This window comes from Natator depressus, chromosome 10 (genome assembly GCF_965152275.1).
Source record: "Natator depressus isolate rNatDep1 chromosome 10, rNatDep2.hap1, whole genome shotgun sequence".
In the NCBI taxonomy this organism is placed as follows: domain Eukaryota; kingdom Metazoa; phylum Chordata; order Testudines; family Cheloniidae; genus Natator; species Natator depressus.
In genome coordinates this window covers 38717240-38733622 of record NC_134243.1, presented here as the reverse complement: position 1 = coordinate 38733622, position 16383 = coordinate 38717240, and positions in this window count along the sequence as shown.

Below are 16383 nucleotides of genomic sequence, written 5' to 3'. Positions count from 1 at the left end.
ATCGAAGCAGTTTGTTACATGGGTACTGCCAAGCTAAAAAAACAACCCCGGGCACCACTCAATTGAAGTCAGTGATGGAATAAATTGATGCAGTTATGCAGATTTACACCTGCTGGGCACCTAGATTTTTTTATCTTTGTTACCCCGTAAGTCATTACAAATGTCATAGACTTTTCACCACTAATTCTATTAGTTTATCCTTTGCATTCTCTGATTGGGACAATGAAAATAAAGTGGTCAGTTTCATTTATGTAGTAAGTCAGTTTCTAGTCCAATGGTTCTCAACCTATTTACCACTGTGGGCCACATATGCATCTATATGTTATATGGGCCTCATCCACACAATATATATACTACCTGTATGCAGTGGTGAGCTGGAGCCGGTTTGCACCGGTTCGCACGAACCAGTTGTTAAATTTTGTAGTGTTAGAAACCGTTGTTAACCCGCTTCACTGAGGCTTTGATGGGCTCCCGCCGAGAAGTGATGCAATTCCTCCTCCAGCCGCCGGGGGTGCTGCGCTGCGGGAGCCATGTGGGCTGCCGCCTGGCCCTGGCACAAGCCCTGTTGCTGCTCCTGCTGCTCCCCCGACCCCTGGCCCTGGGGCTCCTGCTGCTGCCTGGTGGGTCCCTGGCTGCTCAGCTGGGCCTGGGCTGCGTCCTGCTGCTCGGGCTGCTCCGAGCCGCTCTCCCCGTGAGCACCCACCACCCTGCCCCCAGCCAGCCCCTGTCTCCAGCCACCCCCGCACCCCCTGCCTGCAGCCAGCCCCTGTCTCCAGCCACCCCCACACCCCCTGCCTGCAGCCAGCCCCTGCTGCCTCCAGCAACCCCCGCACCCCCTGCCCGCAGCCAGCCCTTTCCTCCAGCCACCCCCGCACCCCCTGCCTGCAGCCAGTCCCTGCCTCCAGCCACAACCGCACCCCCTGCCCGCAGCCAGCCCCTGCCTCCAGCCACCCCCGCACCTCCTGCCCGCGGCCAGCTCCTGCCTCCAGCCACCCCCGCACCCCCTGCCTGCAGCCAGCCCCCGTCTCCAGCCACCCCCGCACCTCCTGCCTGCAGCCAGCCCCTGTCTCCAGCCACCCCCACACCCCCTGCCTGCAGCCAGCCCCTGTCTCCAGCCACCCCCGCACCCCCTGCCTGCAGCCAGCCCCTGTCTCCAGCCACCCCCGCACCCCCGCTTGCAGCCACCCCACACCCCCTCCCTGCAGCCAGCCCCTGCCTCCAGCCACCCCCGCACCTCCTGCCTGCGGCCAGCTCCTGCCTCCAGCCACCCCCGCACCCCCTGCCTGCAGCCAGCCCCCGTCTCCAGCCACCCCCGCACCTCCTGCCTGCAGCCAGCCCCTGTCTCCAGCCACCCCCACACCCCCTGCCTGCAGCCAGCCCCTGTCTCCAGCCACCCCTGCACCCCCCTGCGCACAGCCAGCTCCTGCCTCCATCCACCCACGCACCCCCTGCCTGCAGCCAGCCCCTGTCTCCAGCCACCCCCGCACCCCCTGCCTGCAGCCAGCCCCTGTCTCCAGCCACCCCCACACCCCCTGCCTGCAGCCAGCCCCTGTCTCCAGCCACCCCCGCACCCCCTGCCTGCAGCCAGCCCCTGTCTCCAGCCACCCCCGCACCCCCGCCTGCAGCCACCCTACATCCCCTCCCTGCAGCCAGCCCCTGCCTCCAGCCACCCCTGCACCCCCCTGCGCGCAGCCAGCTCCTGCCTCCAGCCACCCACGCACCCCCTGCCTGCAGCCAGCCCCCGTCTCCAGCCACCCACGCACCCCCTGCCTGCAGCCAGCCCCCGTCTCCAGCCACCCCCGCACCCCCTGCCTGCAGCCAGCCCCATGCCGCACCTGCTGCCCTGTATCCAGCCAACCCCTGCAGCACGCACCCCCTGCCCTGTCTCCAGCCAGTCCTGCACCCGCTGCCCGCAGCTAGCCCCTGCCGCACCCCCTGCCCTGCCCCCACCGACCCAGCACCCCCTGCCCTGCCTGCAGCCAACCCCGCACCCCCTGCCCGCAGCCAACCCATGCCGCACCCCCTGCCCTGTCTCCAGCCAACCCCTGCCGCATGCAGCCCCCTGCCTAAGCCAATCCCTGCCGCACCCCCTGCCCTGTCTCCAGCCAACCCCTGCCGCACCCCCCTGCCCGAAGCTAGCCAGCCCCACACCCCCCGTCTCCAGCCAACCCCTGTCGCACCCCCCTGCAGCCCTGCCCAAAGCCAGCCAGCCTCACACCCCCTGTCTCCAGCCAGCCCTGCACCCCCCTGCCCTGCCTGCAGCCAGCCCCTACCTCCAGTCAGCCCCTGCTCTGCCTCCAGCCAGCCCCACACCCCCTTGCCGCCAGCCAACCCCGCACCCTCCTGTCTCCAGCCAGCTCTGCACCCCCTGCCCTGCCTGCAGCCAGCCCCGCACCCCCTGCCTTCAACTAGCCCTGCCCCATGCCCCTGTCTGGAGCTGGCCCCACGTCCACTGGTGCCCTGCACACCTGCTTCAATGAGGGGGGTAGGGAGCAGCAGGGACCCACACATGTGCACACCCTAGGGTGACCAGACAGCAAGTGTGAAAAATCAGGACGGGGTGGGGGGGTAATAGGACCCTATATAAGAAAAAGACCCCAAAATCGGAACTGTCCCTATAAAATCAGGACATCTGGTCACCCTAGCACACCCCCAGGGAGTGGCGGGGACCCACACATGTGAAACGGAGCTTGTTTCTAGTTCAGGCCCATCTTTTGAAAAGAGAACTTTAGGCAGGGTTAACATCCAGCCATATTTTCCCGGACAGGTCAGGCTTTTTGGTTCTTAAATCGCCGTCCGGGAGGAATTTTTAAATTTTAAAAATACGGAAGTATGGTATGGAAAATACGGACGTATGGTGACCCTGTTGGTACCAAAAATACATACTGGGGCACATCCCTTCTATCAGAACTTTTTATAGGGAACCGGTTGTTAAGATTCTGGCAGCTCATCACTGCCTGTATGGCCCTGAGGATGTCACACGGGCTGGAGCTGTGTGCTGATTGCGCCACAAGTGCCCCACAGGCCAGGGGTTGAGAACCACTGTTCTAGTCACTTCTACCTGCAAGAGTCCAGTATACCAGCTTTGGACTGGCAGTGCTGCGGGGGAAGTTTAACTTTAGGGCCGTTTAACATTTAAATGTTACATCTGTATTTGGACCCATTTCAATGGGTGTTTTGGTCTATGAAAACTAGTTTACAAAGACTAGTTCTGGGCCAAACTTGACCTTACAGTGACCATTTAAAAAGAGAGATTTCTGTACTATCACAATGTTCCATAAGCAAAATACTACAGGGGAGGGTCTTCCCTGCCTTGCATTATTGTGTCATCATTCATGTCTGTGCTAAGCTGGTATAAAATGTTGAGATCATTTCCAATCACACTGCACAGATGTACACAAGGTGTAAAGCAATGGAGAATTGGGCCCTAAATATAAAAACCTCACAATCACCCCTCTAACTTTTATTTAGAAAAGGAAACTTTAGAGGCAGGGAAAAGACAGCCCACCCAGAAAAAAATAAGACACCCCTGTAATGATGCTGCCTCTGGCAGGACACAACTGAGAGTATCAGTTCAGGACAAATTGCTTAGAGCAGGGCAGTCACAGCCCAAAGCTGGAGTTCCTTTACTATTAAGGCAAACCAAACCAGCCAAACAGAGAAGACTTTGGTTTTACCCCACTGGTTAACCATAAGTCACACAAGCAATTCCTGTAGACACTCCAGTTTCCCAGTATCACCACCAGCAGCCACTCGTTATGGGGATGAATGGTTATGAAAACCAATACCCCAGTAAAAGAAAAAAGGTTTGCCCGATCCCAAAGGACCAAGCCCCAGACCCAGGTCAATATACAAGTCAGATCTTACCCCCAAATCATGCTGTTGCCAATCCTTTAGAATCTAAAATCTAAAGTTTTATTCATAAAAGGAAAGAAATATAGATGCTAGCTAGAATTGGTTAAATGGAATCAATTACATACAGTAATGGCAAAGTTCTTGGTTCAGGCTTCTAGCAGTGATGGAATAAACTGCAGGTTCAAATCAAGTCTCTGGAGTACATCCACAGCTGGGACGGGTCATTCAGTCCTCTGTTCAGAGCTTCAGTTTGTAGCAAAGTTCCTCCAGAGGTCAGAAGCAGGACTGAAGACAAGATGGAGGAGATGCAGCTGCCTTTCAAAGTCTCTTGCCATGTGGCTTGTGCTTTCTTTGTTCCAACCACAAGCTACCCAGCACATGGCATGGAAAAACCTTAGAGTTCTGTCCATAGGCATGTCCCTGCATGCCTTGCTGAGTCACAAGGTGTATCTGCCTTCTCTCAATGGGTCAGTTGTATAGCTGATGGTCCTTAATGGGCCATCAAGCAGGCTAGGCAGTGCTGATGCTAACTGGTCTGGGGTGTCACCCAGAAGCATAGCACAAGTTTGAAATACAGACAATATAGAGCCAATATTTATAACTTTACATACAAAAATGATACATGTTTCAGAGTAACAGCCGTGTTAGTCTGTACTTGCAAAAAGAAAAGGAGTACTTGTGGCACCTTAGAGACTAACCAATTTATTTGAGCATAAGCTTTCGTGAGCTACAGCTCACTTCATCGGATGCATACTGTGGAAAGTACAGAAGATGTTTTTATACACACAAACCATGAAAAAAATGGGTGATTATCACTACAAAAGGTTTTCTCTCCCCCCACCCCACTCTCCTGCTGGTAATAGCTTATGTAAAGTGATCACTCTCCTTACAATGTGTATGATAATCAAAATGATACATGCATACAGATAGCATAATCATAACCAGCAAATCATAACCATGTCTTAGACACCTCACATGACAGCCTTTGTACAATATTTGCTGCAAATATATAACAGTGGTGGCAACAATGATCTATACGGTTACAGTTTATGTCAATAATGTCACAACTCCACCCCACCCTTGCTTCTAAACCTGCTACCTGTCTCTGTTACTGACCTTTTAGGAAGGTTATGAAATATCTGATTTATTCCCCCATATGTTTCATTTCCATGCATTGCTGTATTCTGGCAAGGCTCAAAAGTCCACAAGAAAGCATGCTCTGGTTCTGATCCAAAACCTAGTTCAGTATCATTACAGTCCTTGTCAGTGAGCCCAAGTTCGAGATGTCTCAGACCTCACTGAAGTTCAAAGCTCCAGAACCCATTTAAGACCAGGTTAATAATAAACCAGCTAGAGTGTTCTGGGTCCTTGCCAAATTCCCTGTTTGGGGATGCCAAGGTGAATGATACAATGCTGTTTTCTATGCACACAGGCATCATTCTGCAGGATCACAAGGACCTTCTGTCTTAGTGCAGCCAGACACACCAAAGCTTGTGTAGCCAGAACGTAAGTGCTAGGTACTTGTGGGAATGAGAACACTGGCTAGAGTCCTTGATGGTGTGATGCAATTCCCAGACACAGGGGCATGCACAGGAAGTGATTCCAGAAGTGACAGACAGGCACATGGAATCACAAGCATCTCTCCAAAACAGTCATACAAGGCCCCACTCCAGGGAGACGGTGTCTACAACAGCACTACTGTCCATCTCTCTATCCAGCCATGTCATCCATCTCAGCCCAGTGCCTGGGGAAGGCCTCCTCATCACCAATACAGTTTATCCATCTGTCCACACATCCACATACAAACGTAAGAACAGCCATACTGGGTCAGACTAATGTGCCATCTAACCCAGTATCCTGTCTTCCAAGAGCAGCCAATGCCAGGTGCTTCAGAGGTAGGGTTACCATATTTCAGGTTCCCAAAATGAGGACACTGCGGGGGGAGCGGGAAAGTTGTGGGGGGTACCTGCACTACGGGTACTCACTGGAGGTGGGGAGAAAGTTGCTCCCTGTCACAGTGGCAGGGCTGCTGGCACAAGCCCAGGATGCAACAACAGCCATCAGTCAGTGTCTCCCTGCGGGACCCCCCTTCCCAGGGCTGAGTGCTGGGGCCTGGGTGGGTAGGATCTGGCAGCTGGGGCTGCAAGGGAATGGATGGACCAATCAGTTGTGTATGCAGAAGAATGGACCAATAAGCTGCAGACCAGTTTTGGTTAGAATGGGAAAGAGGCAGGTCCCTAATGTGTCTCTCCACTGCCTGTCTTCCATGGCTGAATCACCCCAAGGTTATCACCCCAAGGGTTCCTTGGCAAATTATTGCCACTGATTACAAAGCAGACATTGCTTTAGGAATCAGACCACCCCACCCCTCAAGACCTCAAGGATACCTCTGTATCCTTGTCTGGGGTCCCTATTTTGAGAGCTGGTAAATCAATAAACTTGGGCTACATGCTCAATCCAGGAGATCTGTGTATGATACTATAAGGATACCCATTAGTGTGCAGTTCAGAGACGTCCATAGTAGACTCTGCTCCTTGCTTCTGCATGGGTCATGGCTTTTGCTCCCTGCGTTCTGGGTTGTAATTGCTGTCATTGTGATTGCTGCAGTTGTAGAACTGATCAATGAAATTGTTTTTGATTGGTCACTTTATTAATATAACTTCATAAGCAAAGTTTTATGAATGAAACAACATTCATTCATAAAAATGGTTACCCCAATAACTGGCTAATTGAGTTTCACTTTCAATCCAATTGCTGCTTAAATCGCTGAAACTTGCACTGTTACAACATTGTAACTTCTGCTCACTGTCTGTCATACATTATACTTGTCTATATTGTAACTTCTGTTCACTGTTTGCCATTCCTTACGCTTGTTCATACTGTAACTCAAACTCCATTTTAACTTGTCCCAAACTCCATTTTAAAATGCTCACTCCATTTTGTAAAAGCTTGCTGCAACCTTCATTTTTGCAAAACCCTGCTGTAATCTTATTAGTTTAGTTCAGATGTGTGAATGAGGTATGTATGGATGATGGAATCAACCTCCAGCCCCAGCCTGTCCTGATGAAATAAAGTGGTGTAAACACCCAAGGGCTGAAGATGCAGACAACAGCCCTGACAAAGTAAGAGGAGTCCACCCTCAGAAGAAAAGAACAAAATCTTTAAAAAAGGGAAGAAGGAGGATCCTGGGAACTACAGGCCGGTCAGCCTCACCTCAGTCCCCAGAAAAATCATGGAGCAGGTCCTCAAGGAATCAATCCTGAAGCACTTAGATGAGAGTAAAGTGATCAGGAACAGTCAGCATGGATTCACCAAGGGAAGGTCATGCCTGACTAATCTAATCGCCTTCTATGATGAGATTACTGATTCTGTGGATGAAGGGAAAGCAGTGGATGTATTGTTTCTTGACTTTAGCAAAGCTTTTGACACTGTCTCCCACAGTATTCTTGTCAGCAAGTTAAAGAAGTATGGGCTGGATGAATATACTATAAGGTGGGTAGAAAGTTGGCTAGATTGTCGGGCTCAACGGGTAGTGATCAATGGCTCCATGTCTAGTTGGCAGCCGGTGTCAAGTGGAGTGCCCCAGGGGTCGGTCCTGGGGCCGGTTTTGTTCAATATCTTCATAAATGATCTGGAGGATGGTGTGGATTGCACTCTTAGCAAATTTGCGGATGATACTAAACTGGGAGGAGTGGTAGATACGTTGGAGGGCAGAGATAGGATACAGAGGGACCTGGACAAATTGGAGGATTGGGCCAAAAGAAACCTGATGAGGTTCAATAAGGATAAATGCAGGGTCCTGCACTTAGGACGGAAGAACCCAATGCACCGCTACAGACTAGGGACCGAATGGCTAGGCAGCAGTTCTGCGGAAAAGGACCTAGGGGTTACAGTGGACGAGAAGCTGGATATGAGTCAGCAGTGTGCCCTTGTTGCCAAGAAGGCCAATGGCATTTTGGGATGTATAAGTAGGGGCATAGTGAGCAGATCGAGGGACGTGATCGTTCCCCTCTATTCGACATTGGTGAGGCCTCATCTGGAGTACTGTGTCCAGTTTTGGGCCCCACACTGCAAGAAGGATGTGGATAAATTGGAGAGAGTCCAGTGAAGGGCAACAAAAATGATTAGGGGTCTGGAACACATGACTTATGAGGAGAGGCTGAGGGAACTGGGACTGTTTAGTCTGCAGAAGAGAAGAATGAGGGGGGATTTGATAGCTGCTTTCAACTACCTGAGAGGTGGTTCCAGAGAGGATGGTTCTAGACTATTCTCAGTGGTAGAAGAGGACAGGACAAGGAGTAATGGTCTCAAGTTGCAGTGGGGGAGGTTTAGGTTGGATATTAGGAAAAACTTTTTCACTAGGAGGGTGGTGAAACACGGGAATGCGTTACCTAGGGAGGTGGTAGAATCTCCTTCCTTAGAGGTTTTTAAGGTCAGGCTTGACAAAGCCCTGGCTGGGATGATTTAATTGGGGATTGGTCCTGCTTTGAGCAGGGGGTTGGACTAGATGACCTCCTGAGGTCCCTTCCAACCCTGATATTCTATGATTCTATGATTCTATGAAAAGTGCAATTGAAGAAACATTAAAGCCAGGTCCTAGGCTGAAAGTCATGTCTGTAATTGACGGGTGATCAGTCACACCGAACCCAGAGGCAGCGTGACACAGCAAGACCTATAGACTCTGAATTCAAACTAAAGCCTACAAAAAGGATGGGTGAGATGGAAGACTTTGGAGGGTAACATTCTGCTGCCAACATGGAAGGGCATCGGTGCATGCCCAACAGAGACCCGGCTCTTCCTTGTGCCTGGCTTTCCTGGCCAGCTAGCCGCCACAAGCTACGAACCCAAGCCACAAACTCAAGCTACATTCAGGACTGGTAACTATACAGCAGCTGCAGAACCTGTGTGTGTGTATGAACGAAGGTGTGACTGAATGTGAAACTGAATGAAATGTTATAGCTATAACTGACTGCCTACTACGATTCTTTTTGTATTCACAATGAATGTGACATTTTGTCTTATCCCCTTTAATAAGATCCTGCTGGTTTTTTTTTATTGGTATAACACAGTGTGGCTCTACAAAGAGGAGAGTCTTGCAACACACTAGGAATAATGACAGGCTTTGGCTTGGTCTTCCTCTGTGTGCTTACTCAGCAGTTGAACAACTCAGTGGAGAAAGCCTCACCAAGGACTCCACATTGGGCACTATCAACTGCATTGTTCCAAGGGAGGACAGCTGTCTCAGTGAGATCAGGATGGAGAGGAGGTCTCTGATGCAGCTGGTCCCTGGCCATTCAAGTCCATGGCCTTGAATTGGCACTGAAAGCAGATGTTGATCCACTGGAGAGCAAGGAACCCTGGTGTGAAGAGTCCTGTGCTTCCCTTCCTTAGCTAAGGAGATGGGCTCTGCCCTCTGCACAAACTGGAGATTCAGCGTGGTTTCCATATGTAGGCCCAGCTACAGCACAGTGAGTTATCATAGTCCAGCCTGGAGGAGACCAAGGCACAGTCCCCATGGCTGGATCCTCGTTGCAGAGCAAGGGGCATCATTTGCTGCCAAGCGGAAGCAGCTACGATGTTGGACAGGATTAGTGATGATGGGCCCGAGACCCACACTTAGGGTAGGAGGGTGAAGCACTTTGATGGCAGGAGAGGTCAACATTTTGGCAGCTCTTTGGAACATTTCCTCATTCCCCCTGCACCACTCCAACCTTCCCTGCAGTCCATTTGAGCTCGTTGCTCTCTGTGCAGGTGCTAATCTCTTATAGACAATTTGCACGCCTCACACAGGTGACATCTCTGTTAATCTCTCATATACCATGGCGATGAGGGCCACACAACCCCATGGAGGTGCCAAGAAGGAGCTATAGAGCTATAGAACTGGGTGTCACCATGATATTGCTCACAGCAAAGCCCACAGGATCTCACCTCCTCTCCAAGAGGCCTCAGAAAGGAAGGGAAGAGAGACTAGACAACACTGAATGGAAACTAATGCATGGTTGAATACTGAATGCGACTGCAGCATACCCCGTTGGACTCCTCCAGCAGGTCAGTGCCTAGTGGAACATTTCCTACAGATGCCCCAGGCCATCCACCCAAAACTTTGCATAGAGGACAGGACAAGCTGGGTCTGCAGCAGCACTGGCACAGCTGTGTGAGGGAATTATAGACATTTAGGCTAACCCCGTACCAAGATGCAGGATGTATTGTGTCTGAACCATCCAAGACAGATGGCTCTCCAGTCTTTTGAAAACTTCCAGCGAATAAGCTTCCATGACCTCCCTAGGCATCTGTTCCATGGTCTTACTGTGCTTACAGCTAGGAAGTTTTTCCTCAGATTTAATCTATATCTGCTAGGCTGTAGTTCGAACCCATTGTCTCTTGTCCTGCCCTCTGTGGTAAAAGAGATCAACTTTTCTCCACCTTTTTAATGGCAGCCTTTCAAGTATTTGAAGGCCGCTATTATATTCCCTCTCAATCTCCTCTTTTCCAAACTGAACATACCCAGTTCCTTCAGCCTTTGCTCATATGGCTTGTGTTCCATCCCTCTGATCATCTTTGTCACTCTCCTTTGGATCCTTTCCAGTTTCTCTACATCCTTTCTATATATTGGTGACCAAAGTTGGACACAGTACTCCAGCTGAGGCCTAACCAGCGCTGAGTAGAGTGGTACTATCACTCCTGTAACTTGCATGATATGCTTCTGTTAATACAACTGAAAATTGCATTTGCTGTTTTTGCAACTGCATCACAACTCCCAGATCCTTTTCAACAGTGCTGCTGCCAAGCCCCATTCTGTATTTGTGCATTTGGTTTTTTCCCCTAAATGTAGCACCTTACATGTGTCTTTGCTGAATTTCATTTTGTTGTCTACAGTCCAGTTCTCCAATTTGTCAAGATTTGCTGAATTTTAGCCCTATCCTCCAAAGTATTAGCAAGTATTGGTATCCTCCAGCTTTGCGTCATGTGCAAATTTGATCAGTATGCACTCTATACCTACATCCAGGTCATTAATAAAGATGTTGAGGAACTCTGGACCCAGAACAGACCTCTTGGAATCCCACTTGGGACATCCCTCCAATCCGACATCATTCCATTAATAGTTACTCTTTGTTTGCCTTTTTTAACCAACTATGTATCCACTTAACAGGGCTGCCACATCAGGCCCTGCCACATCAGGCCCTGCAGCAGCACTGGCGAAGCTGTGGGGGCGTGTTTAAGGCTGTGATTCCCAAGGCAGAGGCAGCACGGGGACAGCTGTGTGCACTCTTCCTAGATCAGGGGTTCTCAAAAAATTTTTGGTGGCCTCAGAGTGCAGCCAACCAACTCTTGCTGGTGGGCCACACTGACACTTTTTCCTAAAATACTTAAATAACTTTCGGAAAAACAAAAAGCTATGCATGAATATACACCCAAATCATTGTAATTTATTTATGTAGGGTTTTTTTTCCATACTCAATAATAAAAATAATACTGTGAAAAATGATATTTGTATATTTGTTAATATCACTTTTCACAGCAAGGCCTGGCAAGTTAAGACTTGGATGGAGGAATGGGGGGTGAGGCAGCGGTGGCCAAGGAAGATGGATGGAAGGGTGGGGGGGGGTGAGGCAGCAGAGGCCAGGGGCAATGTATGGGGGGCCCCGCCATCGCGTGATTGGGTGTGTGGGTCAGCGCCTGGGGCTGGAGGTCAGTGCCCTGGGCCAGCACCCCCTGGAGCCTAGTATCGATGCCTGCAGCTGTGTGGCCAGGGCTGGGGATTTGCGCCCAGGGCTGGGGATCAGCACCCGCTGCCATGCAGCTGGGGGTCAGCACCTGGAGCCAGCGCCCAGTGCTGTGCGACCAGGGCTGTAGGTTGGCACCCTTCGGGTCCACGCCCGATGCTGCACAGCCACGGCTAGGAGTCAATGTCCTGGGCCAGCACCCACAGGAGCCTTGGGTTGACACCTGCTGCTGCGTGACTGGGGCTGGGGATCTGCACCTGGGGCTGGGATCAGTATCCATGGCCAGCATCTGCCAGAACCCAGAGTTGACATCCAGGAGCAGTGCCCGGGGGCAGTGGCCAGGTCTGGGGGTTCGAGTGTGCAGCCAGGGGTCGGCTGCCGCCAGCGTTGGGGGCTGGCATTTGGGATCTGCATCCAGAGCCAGCACCTGCCAGAGCCCATGGCCAGTGCCGGGGATCTGCACCCAGGGCCAGCAGTTGCAGCTGGGGATCTTCACCCAGGGCTGCCAGCCACTGGAATCCAGGGTTGGCACCTAGGGTCAGTGGCCAGGGCTGGGGATTGGAGTGCGTGGACAGGGGTCAGTTCTCAGGGCCAACAGCCGCCGCCAGGATTAGGGGTCGGTACCACACAGCAAGAGCCAGGGATCAGAGCCCGCTGCTGCATGGCCAGGGGTTGGAGTCTGAAGCCCCATGGCTGAAGGCCAAGACTGCATGGCCAGAGCTGGGGGGTCAGCATCTGAAACCCCATGGCCAGAGCTGGGTATTGGGGCCTGAAGCCCCATGGATGGAGCCCTGGTCTGCAGCCAGGTTCCCTAAGTCCCCACCGCCCAACCACCTCAGGGCTGAAGTCCACGAAGCCCCCGTCCCTTCCCAGTTAGAGAACTCACTTTCTCCTTCAGTGTTGTGCCCCACCTGCCTCCGGAGACATGCAGAGCAGTGCATCCAGGAGAAACAGGGAGGGAGGGGGAGGAACCAATGCATTCCCTACTCCACATCACCGCTTAGGAAGTTGTTGTGGCCAAATGCGGCCATGATGGCCGCATTTGAGAAATGCTGTCCTAGATGCACCCAGGGCTAAAACCCTTCACTCTTCTGGTCCCAGTCCTCACAAAATATCAGTCTCCCCGTAGTGAACAGAGGGGCCCAGCCCAGTGATTCCCCCAGTTTCTGAATCTGAGCAGCCTTGGGAGCTTAGGGGCTTGAGGATCATCCTGCTGGTCCCTTGTGAGTCTCCCAGCCCTCCCAGTCCATTTCACGCATGCCGCTGCCTGTTTCTCTCAGAGCATCACCTGTGAGACAGCGCCAGATGGGTGCCTGAATAATAAACTCCATTTGCTCCCTGCCTGAGCCGCCACTGGGAACCCCACTGTGATTGCTTCAAGCTCTACTTGAAGGACATAAAGTTTGCAGGCAAAAGGCAGTGTGTTTACATGCACAGCCTAGCTCATCTGGCTGGGGATTGAAACTCAGTTCAGATGGAGAATCCCTGCACTGACATCCCCCGCCTGGACTCTTCTCCCAACAAACCCCAAACTCCTTGATCTTTCTTCCCTTGGCCCCCAGGCAGGCCCTTACCCCAGAGAGAATCACAGCACACTGCTGGGTAAACAGGTGCAACCTCATTCACAGTAACGGTGTTATGCCTGCTAAAGCCAGCCGTGAATTTAGTTCAGATTCTCTACTGATTCCTGCTCCCCCCCACACCCTCTCTCTGATCCCTGCTTCCCCACTCCAGAACTTCTCTCACCCTCTGATTTCTGCTCCCCCTAAGCCCCTTTCCGATTTCTTTTCTTCCCAGATACCCCCCCCTTCTCTGCTCCCCTGACCCCTCTTTCTTTGCTTCCCTCAGACCTCCTCTCTCATCTCTGATCCCCCAGACCACATTGTGGCACTGCACCCCATATTCTTCAGAGTGATATTATTATGATATGATTATGACATAATTATGATGCAGTTTGTACAAGATAAATCATGTGAGATGTCATTGGAAAAGTTTTGATTTGCTGAATATGATTATCCTATTTGTATGCATGTATTATTTTTGTATCTAAAGTTATGAATATTGAATATGTATTTGTATTTCAAATGTAGTTACACCTGTGTAATGCCCACTAGACAAGACGCTTTCAGTCTAGATAGCTGGTTGGAAAGGGCCTATTCAGGGCAATGAGCCATTAGGGAGAACAAAAGGCTTTAGGAGAAGCTTATCTCCCACCTGGTGAGCCTTCCTGAGAACTCCACAGACAACCTGTGAGTGATGGCTGCTATGACTCTACAAGGACATGTGACCAGGCCACATGATGCTGGATTCCATCTTGGGATGTCAGTATTTTTCCACAGATTGGTCTGGGATCCAAGCTTATACGCAAAAGCTATATAAGGCAGGGGAGTGACATTATCAGGGTTTTTCACTCCCCATACAAGAAGACTCCTGGAAACACCTGAGGAACAAAGACTGAACTGGGGGAAGTGCTGGACCCATGCTAAAGGGATTTCTAGCCTATGCATGAAGACCTGAGAAACCCAAGTTGTAAAGCTAATGCAGCTTGTGCCTTAAGAATTTGTAGCCTGCTCGTACCATCCATTAGGGTGAGAATCTGTTATTCATAGCCAATCTATTTAGTATATTAAGTTTAGTTTGCATTTTTTGTTTATTTGCTAGGTAATCTGCTTTGATCTGTTTGCTATCCCTTATAATCACTTAAAATCTATTTTTTGTAGTTAATAAACTTGTTTTATGTTTTAATCCAAAGCAGTGAGCTTTGACTGGAGTGCTTGGGGGAAAATCTTTGCTTGGTTACCACAAGTGTGCATTGTTTTCTTCGCATTGAGGGAGAGGCGGACCGGGTATTAAACCTATATACTGGCCAGATTTGACCAGGGCAGGATGGTACTGCTCTGGGGTCCCAGGCTCGGAAGCTGGTGGTTATAGAGCCTGCATGTAACTGCAGCTGGGTGTGTCCCTACCTGTGTGAATGCTGGTGAAACTGCAGGCTGGAGGGCTTTGCAGCTTGACACAGCAGCACAGTGTGAGAGGGAGCCCAGGCTGGTGGGTCAGGGGACTCAGTGGTACCCCAATTCCAGGTGGCACCCCGGGGGAACCTGTCACACCCATTTCTTCTCTGCTGCCCCCAGAACCTCTTTCTCCTCTGCTTCCCCCAGATTCCTCCCTATGAACTTTGCTCCCCATCCCTTCTCTCTGTGATCTCTGCTCGCCCATCCCCTCTCTCTCTGTTCTTGGCTCCCCCAGTTCCCTGTCTCTGATCTTTGCTCCCACAATCCCCTCGCTCTTATCTCTGCTCCCCCCACATCCTCTCTATGATTTCTGCTCCCCCCACATCCCCTCTTTGATCTCTGCTTCCCACACATCCCCTCTCTATGATCTCTGCCACCCAGACCCCACCTCTCATGGACCTCTGCTTCCCCTGACTCCCCCTGTCCCCTTTCTCCCCTTGTACTTTCCCATACTCCCCAGATGGATAATACTTGCTGGTTTCATCATAAGAACATGAACATAAGAACGGCCATAGTGGGTCAGACCAAGGGTCCATCAAGCCCAGTATCCTGTCCTCTGACAGTGGCCACTGACAGGTCCCCAAAGGGAATGAACAGACAGGTTATCATCAAGTGATCCATGCCCTGTCACCCAATCCCAGCTTCTGGCAAACAGAGGCTAGGGACACCGTTCCTGACCATCCTGGCTAATAGCCATTGATGGACCTATCTTCCATAAATCTATCTAGCTCCCTTTTGAACCCCGTTATAGTATTGGCCTTCATGACACCCTCTGGCAAGGAGTTCCAGAGGCTAACCGTGCATTGCTTGAAAAAATACTTTCTTGTGTTTGTTTTAAACCTGCTACCTATTAATTTCATTTGGTGGCCCCTTGTTCTTGTATTATGAGAAGGAATAAATAACACTTCCTTATTTACTTTCTCTATACCACTCATGCTCCCAGCTAAAAAAGAAAGAATGTGTGCTTTAAAAATCTCTTTCTGAGATCTTTGCTTCTGTTTAAAATTTATTCCACCGCTATCAGTATGTCAGGGTTCCCCCACGTACTCTGAACTCTCATATACAGACGTGGGGACCCGCATAGAAGATCCCCAAAGCTGCCAACTTATGTTAAATTCTGCCACCTTATGTTAAAATTTCCCCAAAGACAAGTTCTTTTCCTTTTCCTTGGATGGTACTGCTTCCACCACTAAATGATTAACACAAAAATTCAAGGAAGGGTCACTTTGAAGCACGATCTCCCCAAAATATCCCTTCAAACCCTTTCCTAGGGAGGCTTGAGAATACTATACCAACCAATTGCCTTAGCAATGTGAGCAGAGACCACATCCTTTGTTTTCAGGACACTGAAATCAATCAGGTTCTTAAAAGAAGTACTTTACAAAGAAAAAAAAATCACATATGTAAAATCACGATGGAAAGTAATTTTAGAGGGTAATAAAAAGATTTTAAACATAGACGATTCCCTTCTGGGTTCAGCTTCACACTTACAAACACAGAAATAAGGAAAATTCACAGACCAAAACAAAAGATAAGAACGCATTTCCTTGCCCTACTTAGTTCTGTGGTTTTAAATGGATTATTCCAGGTATATTTTCAGGAGATGTTATACTGTTTAACCCTTTACAAGTAAGGCAATCCACTACAGCTGCCAAGGAAGGATTTTATGTTACTGCATAGATAAAGGCTGCTACCCCGCCCTTATATGGAGGAGATCCCGTCACGGGGCCCTTTTGACACCTACACATACACAGTCTCCAAAATATTGAAGCCCCGTCCTGGCCCGTCAC